We start from the raw sequence: 18,637 nt of genomic DNA, 5'->3' as shown, positions 1-18,637 counted from the left end.
TAACCGTTGACCAAGCTATAAATAAGAATCAGGCTTCAGAACCTAACAATTCTCCCACTTGGAGACTGATCTAGTCAACCAAGAATTTCATTCTCAAACGACCATGAGCATTTTCATGGTCTTCATGACACCATAATAATTGAGACTTTGCACAACCTCAATATTCCAACATTAACACATTTTGTCAACATGTTTGCTGGATTCTTCGCACCGTCTATCTTCTCCAAACACATCACCATCTTTCACTAACCTGCAAGTGGAATGGTATCGTCTTCTGTGTTTTCTCTTGAAATGATAGACTGGGTTCCTTCGCCAACTGTTTGACACTCTGACTATCTCTGTAATGAATATCTTCGTGCTACTTCTTGCCCATTCTTTCAGATAGTCAGTCATCCATATCGTCTTCTTTCCAGCTTCAACTATTGCCACGTACTCAGCCTCAGTACAACGCATTTTTTAAGCCTAGACGTCTCATCATCCATGGCTTGCTCCCACTTGGTTGTATCCTCCAACTATAGGGCCTCATCAAAGGGTTGTGGTTCCCTTTCATCAGCAATAGATAGTGTAATGAAGGTACATGCATATCTGGTACTCTGATAGTACAGGATGATCTTCTCAACACCAGTTCAGGTGTCACTTGCTCCACTGCTGATTCCTCCGCAACAACCTCAGGAGTTTGTTGAGTATCTGCTACAAGATCACTTGGTGATTTTCTCCGCAACTCAACCTCAACTCCCACTTGCATTGTTGTCTTGGAACCTTGCTCCACATCTGGTTCCTCAGCAGTAGTCTCAGAAATTTCTTGAGTATCTACTACAACATCACTAGGTGAGTTTCCCTACAACTCAAGCTCAACTCCCATTTGTTTTGAGGTCTTGGAACGTTGCTCCACATCTGGTTCCATTTCCAACCGCACTTTCTTCAATTCTCTGGCGGTCCTTGTGAAGCTAACTCGTTTCTGCTTGCTCATAACGTAGCTCTCACAACTACCCACATCAACAGATTTCAGACCTTCTAAAACTTCTTTCGCAGCTAGCCTCTTCATTCCTTTCGCGCTCATAGGTTCAAGTGTATTGTGCCATTGATTTGAATTTGAAGCACTCTCAGCAACAGCAGCTATGTTCATACACCCTGCAGTGGTGTATAGGGTTCCAGATTTTGAGCCACATGCTACCATCGTAGCACCCTTCATAATCTTCCACGAACCCTTCCCTAACTTTGTTGCATAACCTGTGCTATCCAACTAACCAATAGAGATCAGGTTCCTTTTGAGAGCAGTAATATATCTGACATTCTTTAATGTCCACTGATTTCCTATCGGAGTTTTTATGCAGATATATCCTTTTCCTTTAATCTCCAAATCTTTGTTGTCGGCAAGATACACCTTCTCGAAATTTCCAGACTTGAAATTCTGGAACAACTCTTGATTTGGAGACAAATGAAAAGATGCACCTGAATCCAAAATCCAGAATTCAATCGAACTGTTCGCACTGAGGATTAGAGCATCCCCAATGTCTTCTGCTGAATTTATAGAATCATCATCATCTCCAGATTTGTGATTCTGCTTCCTCTTTGGTCTTGTACAACCTGTCCAAAAGTGACCTTTTTCTCCACAATTCCAACACGTTACGTTTGGTCTATTTGGAGATTTTTCTCTGTTCTTTGATTTTGATCGCCCTTTGTTTGGGCCCTTCGGTTTACTTCTTCCCCTTCGATCAACACTGAGAGCATTGCCTGATGAATCTCCAGTTTCTCGTTTGCGAATACTTTCGCTGAAAACTACATCTCGAATTTTACCAAACTTCAGTTTATGAGATCCTCGGGAACTGCTGATTGCGGCAACAACAGTATCCCATGACTCGGGTAAGGATGACATCAAAATGAACGCTTTAATTTCATCTTTGAAATTAATTTCCACCGAACTCAGTTGACTTATGATCATATTGAATTCATTTATATGATTAGCAACACGTCCACCTTCAGACATTTGTAGATTGAACAATCTACGCATCAAACACACCTTGTTCATAGCCGACATTTTTTCGTACATATTCGACAGCGCCTTCATCAGATCTGACGTTGTCTTCTCCTTGACAATGTTGAACGCCACGTTTCTGGATAGCGTCAACCTGATCATCCCTAAGCCTTGTCGATTCTTGAGCTTCCACTGTTCCGTGGTCATGGTATCCGGCTTTATCCCCAACAGAGATTCGTGAAGATCTTTCTGGTACAGATAATCTTTAATCTGCATCTTCCAGAAACCGAAATCGGATCCATCGAACTTCTCAATTCCAATCTTTGAACTTTCCATCTTCACAGATAGTGGTGAATTTCACCTAGCTTTGATACCAGTCGTTAGCTCTGATACCAGTTGTTAGGATCGCACAATAACGCACACGCTCGATCTAGATGAACACAAAGAATGGGATAGAGAAAAATGCAAGGAGAACTCTCGCTAAAAGGACTTTGTTTTTTTTGTTTTTATTGATGACTTCAGGTATGTACAACAAGAGAGAATTACAGAGAATAGAAAGTTACATCTCAAAGCTCTACCGGACGGGATATATATATAGTTCAATTTACTATATGTAGCTTTACGAGATTTAACCATCTACTATATATAGCTATTTACTATATATAGCTTTACCCGATTTAACCATCTACTATATATAGCTATTTACCATATATAGCTTTACCGGATATAGCTTTACCGGATATAGTTTTACCAAATATAGCTTTACCGGATATAACCGTTGACCAAGCTATAAATAAGCATCAGGCTCATAACCTAACAACTTCTTCCCCAAATATCTCTTCTCAACACCTCCTAGAAAACTACAAAGATAGATTTACTTGTAGAGAGAAACAAAATAGGGGTTTACTCATATTCAACAGATGAAAGAGATAGAAACAGTTTGTTCGTAAGTTAGATCTTCCTTCTCTCTTAAGATCAAGATGGAAGTTGAAATTGTGAAAAAGAGAGAATCATTAAAATTGGCACAGATTTAGTTGGCCACTGTCCAGCCATTTTTAGGATAAGTTATATTTAAATAGAAATCTGTTCAGAAGATTTCATAACCAAATTTTAAGCACAGTCAAAATTTTAGCAATTCTCTCTCTCTCTTTTATTTTACGCGTTTTATTTTCATCCAACAACTTCCCGTCAACGATTTCCTCTCACCAAAAAGAAAAGAATTTTCCTGGCCCATTATCGAAAAACAACAAGTGGTATCAGAGCCAGGTTGAAGTCATCGGTGATATATCATTGCGGAGGAGCCAACCTATCAATAATCAAGTTGAATAGCTCAAGTGGTTAGAGCGTCGACCTAACAACACACAGGTCTTAGGTTTGAGTAGAAGAAAATGTAAAGCGCGAAAATAAACACATCATGAGATCCATCTCGAGTAGGCTTGCTCACTCCTCCACGCTGCTGCCAAGTGTCGGCATCTCCATCACCACCACAAGAGGCCGACGTCGTGATGACGGGCGTCGAGTTGTCGTTGAGCGAGTGATCAGGGAGACAACGACCGCTGTTGCTCAGTATCGATATTGACAAGGTCCAACTATAACCATCACCACCATAAGAGGCCGACGTCGTGATGACGGGCGTCGAGTTGTCGTTGAGCGAGTGATCAGGGAGACAACGACCGTCGTTGCTCAGTATTGATATTTACAAGGTCCAACTATAACGAGTGGACCTTGTTGATGCGCGTCAACCTACAGGCGCAAGGGTTATGGCACGCTGTCGAGCCAGAGGAAGGAGAAACGATTGAGTATCGGGAGGATCGGCTGGCGTTCGCCGCCATATTACGATCTGTGCCCCCAGAGATGTTGACATCTCTCTCCACCAAGCGCACCGCGCAATCGGCCTGGGAGGGAATCAAATCCTGTCGGGTCGGTGTACAGCGAGTGCGGGAATCCAACATCGAGCAACTGCGAAAGAAGCTCTCAGAGATCCGCTTTAAGGACGCGGCGAATCCATCGATGATTTTTCAATGCGGATCATGGGGCTTGCCAACACCATCACCACTCTCGGTGGCAGCATCAGCGAGACAGAAATCGTGAAGAAGATGCTCCAGGTCGTCCCCGATCACCTTGAGCAAGTCGCGATTTCAATCGAGACATTGCTTGACGTGAACGACCTAATGGTGGAAGAGGTGACCGGAAGACTGCGTAATGTCGAGCAGCGGAAGTGGGCCCTCCAGCCGTAAAGGCGGAAAGAAGCCATGGAAATCTTGCCGGCACATGCGCGGGAAAGAGGCGGATCAAAAGGAGGAGCCGAATGATGACGGGCCAATTGAGTGCTCGTATTGTGGGAAGAGAGGTCACCTGAGCAAGAATTGCTGGAGCAAGCTCAGGAACAAGGAGATGACCGAGAAGGCCCATGTGGCTCAATCCAAGGAGGACGAGCCGGCCCTTTTCATGGTGACTACATCAGTCCTACCGAACGTCCCTAATCCCAAGGAAGAGCTCTCTAAATCCATAGAGGTAATCGACAACAGCATAACTGCTCCGATGAGCGTCGAACCTGAGTAAGAGCTCCCTAAATTCACAGAGGTAATCAACGACGGCATAACTGCTTCGGTGAGCGTCGAACCCGAGGAAGAGCTCCCCAAATCCACAGAGGTAATCGACGACGACATAACTGCTCCGGTGAGCGTCGAACCCAAGCAAGAGCTCCCTAAATCCATAGAGGTAATCGACGACAGCATAACTGCTTCGGTGAGCGTCGAACCCGAGGAAGAGCTCCAATTGTGCATAACAAAGGCACCGGCTGAGGAGCCAATTCAACCGAAGGAGGAGCGAGTGTTCGCTCAAATCGGTGAAAGAGGCGAGCAGCAAGAGCACCGACGATGGGTCCTCGACACGGGGGCAACAAACCATATGACCGGGGCCAAGTTTGTGTTCTCCGAGCATGACTCGGGGATTCGCGGGACGGTAAAATTTGGCGACGGCTCCGTCGTCGAGATCAAAGGGCACGACACCATCCAGTTCGTCGGCAAGGGAGGCAAGCATCACAAGCTGACCGGCGTCTACTTCATCCCGAGGCTCAAGGCTAATTATTTTGAGCCTGAGTCAACTCGATAAGGTTGGCTGCAACATTTCCATCAAGCGCGGGCTACTTAGGATCCGCGATGATCGACGACGGTTGCTCACGCAAGTTCGGTGCATGGCAAACCACCTTTACATCCTAGAGTTGGAGATAGAACAACCAGTCAACCGCTCGTCTAGGTACCGGAGGATGGAAGACCTATTAGGAAGAGGTGAACCACTTGGACTGGCGGTGCGCCAACTCGAAGAAGAGGTGGCCGAACAAGACGTGGAGTCTGGAGGACATGCCGCCAGGGACACCGAGCCATAGGGCTCAAATCGGAGTTCAAACAAAATAAGGTAGATATACCACAGGTTTTAGGAGGAGATTGTTAGATAAAACCTGAGTTCTTTCTTATTTAGATTCACACGATTTCATTAGTTGATTGAATACCTCCGTTTGACCATTTGACAAACACGTCGAATGGATTACCAAAGTTTTAGACGGCAATTTTGTACGGAGTGACACATATTTAGTTCGCCACTCTCCAGCCATTTTTAGTATAAGTTATATTTAAATAAGAAATAAGATTTCATAACCTGATTTCAAGCACAGTCAAAATTTCAACAATTCTCTCTCTCTCTTTGTTATTTTACGCGTTTTATTTTCTTCCAACAACTTCCTATCAACGAATTTCCTCTCACCGAAAATAAAAGGATTTCTCTGGCCCATTATCGAAAAACAACAAACAGAACTTCACAACAAATAGGGAAAAATATAGAGTGAATGAAAAGGAGGAGGATGTGGAATTCTTTTTTTTATTGCCGGTGTAATTTAAATTGATTCAAACTTGTAAAAGTAATTGTAAACCTAACAAAGTAAAACAGAGATAGAAACAAAGTGTACGATTGAAAGTTAAAATAAAAACCAAAATACAAAGAGAAGGGAAAATGGAAGTTAAAATAAAAATCAAAATACAAAGAGAAGGGAAAATGGGAATTATGGAATTGTGGTGGGAGATATGGAATTGTGCAATTCAAGAATTGATTAATTGTGAACCAAAAAAAAAAAAAGTAAAATAGAGGGAGGGAGGGAAACAAAGTGTACAACAGAAGGAAGAAAAAGGGAAATCTAAGAAATTATTATTATTCGTAAGTAGAGAATATAATATTATAACAAATCATCATTGGATTGAAGGATGAAATCGCATGAAATAATATTGACATATTTTTAATTTAAGTTTTACTACCAAAGAGAATTTAGAAACAATGAAAACGTGGAATTCGATTTTTACCGAGGCAATTAATTTTATGTTCAAATTAGGTGAAACCTCGACATAAATGAGAACGAATTCGAAGAAGGAAAGCAAGTAAATTTGGAGCTCGATAGAAATTCGACTAAAGTCAATCAAGTAAGTGGCCTTACTATAGAATAGGCTAAAATTGTATGAGTTACAATGATGTATGAATTGTGTCGTTCAATGCTATATGTTATACTGCATCATGTCGTGAGATCGACATAGGACACCACCCTAAGAGCATGAAAATGATATTCTTATTAAATATCCACGAGTATGTGTTACCTAGAATAACAAAGAGATGAGACTAGAGGGATTGTGTCAAAAGAGATATTACGATGGATTTAGAGGGATCTCATGCATATTGTATGTTCATAAGCATAGGGCTACTACTCCTAAAGATGATAAGTGCGGACCCGCACAATATGATGATGAACATGAGACGTTAGTAGCGACTCTAAGTATGTGAAAATTTGGGATCGTTACCGTTGGTATCAGAGCTCTAGGTTTTAGATTTTGTAGACTAGCCTACGATGTAGGCTTGGCACATTCCATGGTCCCTACGTCGATGCCCCGTCACCATCAGGTACGCCTTGCATAAGATAAGAAAAGAGAAATGTTTTCGAACTCATATGCATTTTTTTGTGGATATTACTGAAATTTTTGTGATATTTCATTTGTCGCATGCGGAGTGATTTTGTTTGCAATATGATGCGACTTTAGTATATGTATTTTTAATAATATATATGCATAGTGATAAACCTTAGACTTAAGAGATGTTATCTTGGTTTCTAGAACCATGCTGCCTAGACCATGTGAAAGAGTAAGACAAGGAAGGGGACGATCTCCTATTAGAGGTAGAGAACGAGGTGAGGCTGAAGAAAGCCCATCTGAGGAAAGATTAGAGACAGGATTTGAATTAGAACCCTTTTGCATGAAATATCTTTAAGCACCCCTTTGGGGTAGATTTAGTAACTAGGGATAGAGTAAAGAATGACCCAGTAATCATAGGGAACCAAACTCTAAGCGTCGACCTGATGGTAGTAAACATGATGGACTTCGACGTCATACTAGGCATAGATTGGCTAGACGAAAATTGTGCTAGTATAGATTGTCCTAAAAAAAGGAAGTCAAATTTTCACCACTAATGGGACCTACCTTTAAATTTAAAGGCACAAGTACTATGATTACCCCCAAGGTAGGCTCAATGATGAAAGCAAAGAGGTTAGTCTAACAAGGCAGATGAGCTATATTAACATGTGTCGTAGACGTAAGAGGAAAAGAAAAGATCCTACAAAACGTGCCAATAGTAAATGAGTTCCTGGATGTATTTCCAGATAACCAACTTGGAATATCCCCTTTTCGATAGGTCGACTTCATCATCAAACCCGAGCTGGGATTTGGGCCTATTTTCAAAGCACCATATCGTATGGCGCTAGTAAAGTTGAAGGTACTGAAGGAACAATTACAAGAATTACTGGATAAAGAGTTCATTCGACCTAGCGTATCCCCCTGGAGTGCACCAATGTTGTTTGTTAAGAAGAAAGATGGATCGATGCGTATGTGAATAGGTTACAAAGAGCTAAACAATAAAATCATAAAGAACAAATACCTTCTGCCTAGAATAGAAAACTTATTTGATCAACTAAGAGAGGCAACAGTATTTTCTAAGATAGATATGCGGTCAGGTTACCATTAAATAAAAAGTAAAGAAAAAGACGTACCAAAGACAATATTTAAGACAAGGTACGATCACTACAAGTTCGTAGTGATGTCATTTGGCCTCATCAATGCCCCAGTTGTGTTAATGGAGTTAATGAACTGAGTGTTCAAGGACTGTCTAGACACTTTTGTGATCGTGCTCATTGATGACATCCTAATGTACTGGAAAACAGACTTGGAACACCAGGAACACCTCTTAAAAGCCCGAGCCACCTTAAAAGAGAAAAAGTTGTGTTAAAATAAAACTCACTAATCTGTGAAGTAAATCTCACACAGACTTACGATAGAACGCTCTGGTACCAATTTATTAAAATACTACTCGCGTAATTGTGAAGGAGATGTCGAGAGGGGAGAGACAAGCAGACAAAGAACACTGATTTTATCAAAAATCTTTTCTATTGCTCTGTATTTCTTTGTTCTTTGTTTTTGCTCTGACTTTACAGGAAAAGTATTAGGTATTTATACCTTTTCTAACACTAATAATAGGGTGAGAGAAACGCCCATAACCCTCCTTTCCTAAAAAAACCTTAGGCCTTTCTTTCACATGACTTTTTCAAATTAACTTTCCTACCAAATTTGCATTTGTCATTTTAAGTTTATTTCAACAAAACTCCCCAAAAAACTTAAATGTTATATTCAACGATTACACTTGTGCCATTTTCGTATTTTCAAGCTCAGTCGTAGTTTCTTCAATTTTCTCTCCTTGTCCTCGAGCAGCAAACTAAGCTTGTCCTTTTCTAACGATTCTTCATTTGGAGTTTTTCGAGAACAGCCCATTTGAGACACCAACTTCTCATTTCTCCCGTTCTCAGCCACACTCGACTCAGACGTCATAGCTTCTTTCAGTATACCTAATTCTCTTCGCAAGTCCACAATGTCATTTTCCACTTCCATTTTTGCCTCCTCCATTTTGGCTTTATCACGAGTGATTATCTCAATCGTGTGTCGTAAATTCACTGCCTCCTGTTGGACTCGATTCAGGTTCACGTCGAGTGAGTCTCTCTGTTGAGTTAGTATCTCTATATCTTTCTCCTCTCTCACTAGCTCTTCCATTAGACGATCAATCTCCATTAATAAGTCATTATCTTTCTCCACAACTTCTTCAATTTTCTTCACGAGCTCAAAGATTACCTTCCCATTCTCTTCCTTCTCGTGTTTGAGATAGAAAGAACTCTCACTCAGCTCAGCCACTTCTTTCTCTAACCTTTCAATCTCCATTTCTAAAATTCTATTTTCATTTCCAATCTCTACTTTCTCTTTCGAAAGGCGATCGTTTAGAGATTTCAACGTCTACAATTGAGACTTCTCCACAGATTTATCCATGGAAGTTTTGGGTTGTAGCTCTGAATCTCTGTTCTCCTCCTCATGATCTGGCAATTTCTTTGGCTCGTTCGCTGATCGCATGGGCTTCTTCTTCGTATTGTTTTGAGATTTTTTAAGGATTTTGAAGGCATCCAGCTTGCATTTGCACCATCTATTTCTCATGTTCAATCTGCATTTCTGTCATCCTTTCTCTCCATTCCATCTTTTCTTCTTCTATTTTCTCTTCCATTCTCATCCTCCTTCTTTCTTCCTCAAATTCTCTTTCCCGCCATTGGAGCTCTCTCTCTTTGAGCTCAATCTCTCTATTATCCGGTTGTTCATCCCTCTTCGATTTTCTCATCTCTGATACCGCGATTTCACCAAATCCGCTACGTATCACCTCATTTTCAACAGTTTCCACTATCTCACCACTACCGCCATCGTCTTTCGCGCCACCGTGTTCTTTTGTTTTCATCTCTTCATTTAGGCCTGTTGGGTTTTATGTCCTAAAACTCATAGTTTGTAAACAAAAACATATTCTATTTTCAATAAAGTTATTATTGATGTTTATTCAGTAAAGAATGTTATTGAATAAAGTGAATTTTACGATTATTAATCTAAATCCAATAAACTAAGAACACTCTGACTATAGTATGATTACTTGAACTATATGTAGAGAGACATATAAGAGTGAATCAAGTTCAAGTATACCGTCAAAATGATCTATAGTACAGGGATAAGGTTGAGTACCTTATCTTGGGGACACTATGGATGCGGCCCACTTTTGTATATGACATAAACAATGTGATCACTAAATTGTACATGCGGAGACATATGAGTGGGGGCGTCCTATGCAATGAGTATTGCATAAGATCGGACCATGAAGAAAATCACTCACTTTATAATGTCGTTTACTGTTGAGACTGATTTTCTTTTCATTCGATGACCTAGGTAACTCGATCTTAATCCTGAGCTAACCATGAACTCCTGTTTATTCAAAATTATCCTTAGATTTGCATGGGTGAGAGTGGCTCGAGTTCGCCGACTCAATAGGCCTCTCATTTCAGGGATAAGACTGGGTGAATGGCTGGGGACGTGGGGTGCAAGATGGAATTTACTCCTACCCACTTTTAGGGATAGAAGAGAGGTAGTTCCCTTAAACAATGACTCCAGGTCTTGAACAAGGGGCCCCACCCTCTCATTGGCTTGAGAGGGATTCGGTTTACTGGTTGGACCACAAACCAATTGTTCATTAGAGGATCAGTGAGACAAAAGGAACAAGAAGTAACTTCAAGGGTAAAACGGTAAATTGACCCAGCTCTAGTTACAAACAACCTGTGAAGGATAGACTTACTAATCATGGTTATATCAAATCGACCCGATATTATGTTTAGTGTATGTCTTTGTGATAGGTTTCAATCTTGACCTAAGGAATCTCATTTGCATGCCGTTAAAAGAATATTTAAATATTTGCTTGGGACTATTGAGTTAGAATTGTGGTATCCTAGAAATGTTGAATTTAAATTGGTAGGATATTCTAATGTGGTTTTTGCCGGAAGCTTACTTGATCGTAAAAGTACTAGTGGAACTTGTCAATTTCTTGGTAGTTCATTAGTTTCTTGGTTTAGTAAAAAGCAAAATTCGGTTGCATTATCTACTACCGAAGCGGAATATATTGCAGTTGCTAGTTGTTGTGCTCAAATTCTTTGGATGAAACAAACTCGTTATGATTTTGGATTGAAATTTGATAGTGTCCTATTTTGTGTGATAACACAAGTGCTATTAATTTAACCTAAAATCCTATTATCATTTTACAACTAAACCCATTGACATTAGACATCATTTTATTAGGGAGCATGTGCAAATTGGACATATCATTCTTGATTTCGTAAACTCTAATAATCAACTTACCGATATTTTTACCAAGCCATTGAATGAAGAAAATTTTTGCAAAAATAGGCAGCTTGGTATTATTGTTGTGATATATCTTGAATTTTATAATCTTGTTCATAATTTTTGAGGGCATGCTCTTATGGGGAGCCATTATGTCATGTATTATTTTTCAATTGTTCTCTTCGATGATTACAAAGGGGAGAAAATTAAGAAAAATATGCTCTAAGTTTGTTATTTATAATTTATGAATCACTTATTGGTGTGATGTTTCATAATTTCTTGAGACATTAATATAGGGGGAGAATATGCTCTTGAGTGAATTTCAAGTATGAGCATGTATTGATATTGTTACATAGACAGTGTATTACTCTCGTTTTTATGAATTTTTTTTTTTAAATGGTTTGTCATCATCTTTTTGGCCCTTAATTTCATTTTAATTAATTTCAATCAATTAGTTGATTGATGTTTTGATGATAACAAACCTACTTTTAATTATTAACAATTTTCAGTATTTTGAACGGTTCATAGTATAAGGTTGGGAATAACGATTTCAACAACTATTCAATCACTCAAATCAGAACTAAAACGAAGAAATTACAGTCGAGACAATATACTCGACGTGATGATGTGACAGAAAAAAATGATGGACAAATCAAAGTATAACACTTACAATTTTGGAAGAGTAACAAATGGTGGAGTTTTTCTTATTATTATATTTCTAAATAAAATTATTTTTATAAAATATAAATTTCAATCTAACCATTACTCACACCGATTTTTATTATTACTATGTTATATTATTATATTTTAAAACTTTGATGGTTACTCACATACTTTTTATTATTAATATATTTATAATAAATTTTGAAATTTTAATTAACCCTTATGACAGTAACTTTTTATTATTATTATTATATTTAAAATAAATTTTGAATGGGTCAATAACAATTACTCACATTGGTTTTTATTATTTTTATATTATATTATTATTATATTTATAAAAAAAATTAAATAAATGAATTTAGAAAATTTTCTTATTTATTTACTTTTAATCTCCACCTTCCATTACTCATAACATGGTTAATATTAATTTTTTTTTTGCCACTTTTCTTCTCCGTATAAACTCATTAATTTCCCTATATTTTTAACATACAACTTTCATAAATTTTCCAATCCTCATTTATTTAAAGTCTCTATTATTTGATGCCTCTCCAAGTTTCCAACTTTTTTTTTATTCATCTTATTCTTGACCGAGATTTTTTATTGTATTGTGAGAAAATAGTTATGAGTGCTTCAAATCTGTGGCTCTCTCCAAGCTTCAAATTTTATTTTTATTCATCTTAGTTTTTAGAGAGATTTTTTTATTATATTGTGAGAAAATAGTTGTGAGTGCTTCAAATGGTAAATCTACTCTTTGAGAGAGTTGTGGTGTGTTACCACCAAATTCAACTACTTGTACTGGTTTGATCCTGCGCCGTGAAAAAGACTGAGTTTGCTCTTGAACTCGTTAAAAGAGCGGTGTTGCGATTGGGCTCTGATCCGTGGAAAGAGTTGAGGAAGTTTTTTTTATTCATATCCCAAGAGACGCTTGGGGAGTGAAGTAGGTTGAGTTTGACCGAACCACTATAAAACTATGGTGTCATATTTTCTAACTCTTTCCTATTTAATTTCAAAATTATTATTGTGATTTATTACATGTTCTAGTTCATTATTGTTTTGACTTTATTTTGTTCTAGTAATTGTCATCTTCTACTTATTTGTAAAAAGTTTCATAATTAGAAAAATTAATCTCGTTCATATACTCTTATTGTTAAAACCCTATTCACCCCCCTCTCTAGGGTTACCATACCGATCCAATAACTACTTCTAGGCTCTCATCGCATCCAATTCTTACTAAGTTTCCACGGACTTTTCCCTAGTCTCTAGGAAATTCGGGCTTAACTCTATGGTTATCTGACCTTCTGGGAAGGCTTCCAATGGTGTTGTGGTGTAGTTGGTTGTTGCATTAGTCTAACACATTGAACGTCTCTAGTTCAAGTTTGAGTGACACCATATTAATTTTTTTTTATTTTGTTTCATTTTAGGCCTGTACGAGAAAGTTTAAGAGCTTGATAAGCCCGAGAATCGTGCCCTCAAACACACCTGAGCATGTGATTAATTGTTTGGACTTTTATTGAAGAAATACTTGTAGGAATCAACGAGGACTGGAGTGGAATGATTACGAGCATGTTCTCTGCTTTTGATTTAGCCAAGAAATTTATGAACTAAACTTAGTTCAGAGGTCTAGGTTGATTGGTCCAACAGACTGTTTTCGCTAGACGAAGAGTCATTGGGTCTTTCGTTACGTGATTTTCGAGGCTTCAAATCTCAAACCGTGTGTTGAGATTTGAAGTATGTTGTGCTTAAAATGAAAATAATATAATATTGTTAAAATTGATGTACCCTATGAAAAACATGTATTTGATTGTGATGCATTAATTGATAAAGTTAAGTCTCTTGAGCATGATTGTCGTGAAAAGGATGTAATTAAATTGTTCAAAGAAAATGAATCAAATAATTTGCAAGAACTCGATCGGACTAAAGAGTCTATTAAAAGGTTAACAATAGGTGATCAAAAATTAAATAAAATACTTGAAGGAGGTAAGCCTTATGGTGATAAAAGAGGACTAGGCAATGTTCTACAGCTTCAAGTTCTAAAACAATATTTGTAAAAGTATCCCCTATATCATGTCTAAGTCTAACTCATGTAAATTTGTATCTAAGTATGATAAATCTTGATTTGGGCCTATGTCATTAGTGTGGTGTTGAAGGTCATATTAGACCTAAGTGCTTTAAATTGAAAAATTCTCCAAATATTCATTCAAAATTTTCTCAAAACATAAAGTCGATGCCTTAAGAAATAATTTTTCCATTGAAAATAGAACACATAAATTTAGAAATAAATTCTTGCATGATGTTGTTTGTTTCTCATGTGGTAAGTTTGGACATAAAATTTATTCTTGTTACTTATCAAAATACAATGTCTTTAATATGAATGCAAACATGAAATGGATTCCTAAATTTGTGAAGATTAACTTTCTATGACCCAAACAAGTATGGGTACCAAAAGGTCAATCTTGAATATATTTGTTTCTAGGTTTGTTTGAAAGCCTCCAATAAAAATAAGTGGTACTTGAATAGGATAGTGGTTGCTCAAGATACATGACGGGAAATCAATCCAAGTTTGTGAATCTTTCCAAGAAGGATGGTGGCTTAGTAACCTTTGGTGATAACAAGAAGGGTAAAATAATTGGTAAGGGTACTATAGGCAATGACTCTTGTACTCTCATTGAAAATTTACTTTTAGCTGATGGTTTAAAGCATGACTTACTTAGCATTAGTCAATTATGTGATAAAGGTTTTAGAGTTGTATTTGATAAGAATAATTGCATAATTGAAAATGCTAGTGATAGGAAAGTTTTGTTGGTAGGAAACGAAGACGATAATATGTATACTAATTGTCCGATAAATGTCTTTCAGTTTTGCTTGATAACTCTTGACTATGGTATAGAAGACTAGGACATGCTAGTATGCACTTGATCTCAAAGATTTCAAAAAATTCACCAGTAACTTCCTCAAATCAAATTTGAAAAGATCAAATTTGTGATGCTTGTCAAATGGGTAAACAAACTAAGTCTTCTTTGAAATCTAAAAATGTGATTTCTACTATGATACTTCTTCAACTATTACATATGGATTTATTTGGCCTTTCTAATATGATACTTCTTCAACTATTACATATGGACTTATTTGTCCCTTCTAAAATAGCTAGCTATGGAGGATATTATTATGCTTTTTGTGATAGTTGATGATTTTTTAAGATTTATTTGGGTTTTGATGATAAAACATTCCAAACATTGGCTAGTTTTGTAAAAATAGTTCAAAATGAAATAGGTTTTTTAGTTACTAAAATTAGGAGTGACCATAGACTAGAATTTGATAGTGTTGCCTATGAAAAATTTTGTGAAGATAATGGTTTTCTCATGACTTCTCCTCTCCAAGGACTCCTCATCAAAACCGTATGGTTGAAAGAAAAAATCTTACGTTACAAGAATTTGCTAGATCAATGTTAAATGAGTATGATTTACCTAAATATTTTTTGGCAGAAGCCGTTAATACCACTTAGTTATATTTTAAATAGAGTTTTAATTAGACATTTGATAAAACTCCTTATAAACTTTGGCATAACAAAATTTCAAATATTCGGTATTTCAAAGTTTTTGGTTGCGAATGTTTTATTTTGAACAACAAATAAAAGCTTGGAAAATTTGATTCTCTAAGATGGATATTGGTATTTTTCTTGGTTTTTCATGTACAAGTAAAGCTTATAAAGTTTTCAATAAGAGAATTTTAGTTATTGAGGAATCTATGCATGTGATATTTGATGAATCTTGCAATAATATTTCTAATGAGTCTATTTGTAGTGATGATTTAGAAAGAAATTTTAGAGATTTACTCGAAATTTTGGAGATTTACTCGTTAGTGACAAAAGCAAAAAAATTGTTTAAGTAAAGAAGAGGTGAGCTTAAAGGAGAAGGTTCTTCATCCAAGAATGGAGGTATGCCTTATCTCATCCTAAGGACTTGATTCTTGGTGATCTCAAATAAGGTGTGAAAACTCGTTCTTCTATTAATTTATTTAATAATCTTGCTTTTGTTTCTCAAATTGAACTAAAAAGTTGTAAGGACGATGGAAATGATGAGTTTTAGATTTTAGCTAGGGAAGAAGAACTAAATCAATTTGAAAGTAATTAGGAATTATTCCCTAGTCCCTCTAATACTTCTATCATTGAAACCAAATGGGTTTTTAGAAATAAAATGGATGAAAATGGGAATATCATTAGAAATAAAGATAGGCTTGTAGCTCAAGGTTATTGTGAAGAGGAAGGCATAGATTATGAAGAAACTTTTGCACCCGTTACTTAGAAGCTATTAGAATGTTACTTGCTTTTGCTTCTTACAAAAATTTTGTATTGTATCAAATGGATGTGAAAAGTGCATTTTTGAATGGTTATATTATGGAGGAAGTTTATGTAGAACATCTTCCTGGATTTGAAAATGTTGATTTTCCTCATCATGTGTCTATAAGTTGAAAAAGGCTCTTTATTGCTTAAAACAAGCTCCAAGAGCTTGGTAAGATAGACTTAGTAATTTTCTTATCGGGAATGATTTTAAAATAGGTTAACTCGACACTACACTTTTTATTAAGATTAAAGAAAATTATATGCTATTAGTGCAAATATACGTGGATGCTATCATATTTGGTTCTACTAAAAGAATTTTCTAAATGTATGCCTAGTGAGTTGGAGATGAGTATGATGAGAAAACTTAGTTTCTTTCTTGGATTTCAAATCAAACAGCTCCCATCAACCAAGAGAAACACACTAAAGATTTGCTCAAAAGGTTCAAGTTCAATGAAGGTAAGATCGCAAAAACTCCCGTGAGCGCATCCACTAAGCTTGACAAGGATGAAAAAGGTAAATGTGTGGATATTAAAGCTTATCGAGGTATGATTGGATATCTACTTTATTTGACCGCTAGTAGACCCGATCTTATGTTTAGTGTATGTCTTTGTGCTAGATTTCAATATTGTCCTAAGGAATCTCATTTGCATGTCGTATAAATAATATTTAAATATTTGCTTGGGACTATTGATTTAGGATTGTGGTATCCTAGAAATGTTGAATTTAGATTGATAGGATATTTTGATGCGGATCTTGCCGGAAGCGGATCTTGCCGGAAGCTTACTTGATCGTAAAAGTACTAGTGGAACTTGTCAATTTCTTGGTAGTTCATTAGTTTCTTGGTTTAGTAAAAAGCAAATTTCGGTTGCATTATCTACAACGAAGCGGAATATATTGCAGTTGCTGGTTGTTATGCTCAAATTCTTTGGATGAAAAAAACTCTTTGTGAGTTTGGATTAGAATTTGATAGTGTTTGTTGAGTCAATTTTAGATTATTTCAATAAAGACCTGTTTAAAATAGATCAATTTCTGTTAGCTATCTTCTTGTTATTAGTGGAGCTAGTTGAGTAGTTGTACTGTATTTCCATTTTTATGCAGTTTTATGTATTTCCTATAAAAAGGCAACCTATGAATAAAGAGCATTTGCCAAGTTTCTAAAACTTACCGTAATCATATTTTGTGATAATTCGAGTGCTATTAATTTAACCAGAAATCCTATTCATCATTCTAGAACTAAACATATTGACATTAGACATCATTTTATTAGGGAGCATGTGCAAAATGGACATATCATTCTTTATAATCTTGTTAGTAATTTTTGAAGGCATGTTCTTAGGGGAGCCATTATGTCATGTATTATTTTTCAGTTGTTCTTCTCGATGATTACAAAGGGAAAAAAAATTAAGAAAAATATACTCTACGTTTGTTGTTTTATAATTTATGAATCACTTAATGTTTTATAATTTCTTGAGGCATTAATACATAGAATATGCTCTTAGTGAATTTCAAGAATGAAATTTATAAATTGATATTATTACATGGACAGGTGTATTACTTCTTATGAATTTTTCTTGAAATGGTTTGTCGTCTTAAAAAAGGGGAGATTGTTGGCTTTTTTTTTTTTTTTTTTTTTTTTTTTTTTTTTGCCCTTAATCTCATTTTAATTAATTTCAATCAATTAAATGATTGATGTTTTAATGATAACAAATCTACTCTTAATTATTAACAATCTTCAGTATTTTGAACTGTGCAGTATAAGGTTGAGAATAACAATTTGAACGACTATTCAATCACTCAAATCAGAGCTAAAACGAAGAAATTACAGTCGAGACAACATACCCGACATGATGATGTGGCAGCTAAAAAATGATCGACAAATCAAAGTATGAAACTTACAATTTTGGAAGAGTAATAAATGGTAGAGTTTTTATTATTATTATATTTCTAAATAAAATTATTTTTACACTGAATCTAACCATTACTCACATCCATTTTTATTATTACTATATTATATTATTATATTATTCTATTTTAAAATTTGGGTGGTTATTCCCATCCTTTTTATTATTATATTATTATTATATTTATAATAAATTTTGAAATTTTAATTTAACCGTAACAAACCTCCAAGCCCCGTAAGCTATTTCAATGTTATTATTCCGTCTCTTTCTTATGTCCAGTATCAAAGCCACTCGAAGGATGAATTCGACTATACTACTGAGCGAACGACTCTAATTCTTTTGCTGTAGCCAGACTAATATCAATCCAACTCATTGAGAAGAAAATGTGACCAATTAACCAACCAGAATGTATTTGTCTCGAGCCAAGTTTCTTTAATCTGGAGATCCTTACTACTGATTTCACTTAAGAAGAAGGGTTTGCTCATTC

This window comes from Cucurbita pepo, chromosome 11 (genome assembly GCF_057944985.1).
Source record: "Cucurbita pepo subsp. pepo isolate OVF chromosome 11, ASM5794498v1, whole genome shotgun sequence".
Classification (NCBI taxonomy): domain Eukaryota; kingdom Viridiplantae; phylum Streptophyta; class Magnoliopsida; order Cucurbitales; family Cucurbitaceae; genus Cucurbita; species Cucurbita pepo.
The sequence above is the reverse complement of the archived record's forward strand: the minus strand, read 5'-3'. Positions refer to the sequence as shown.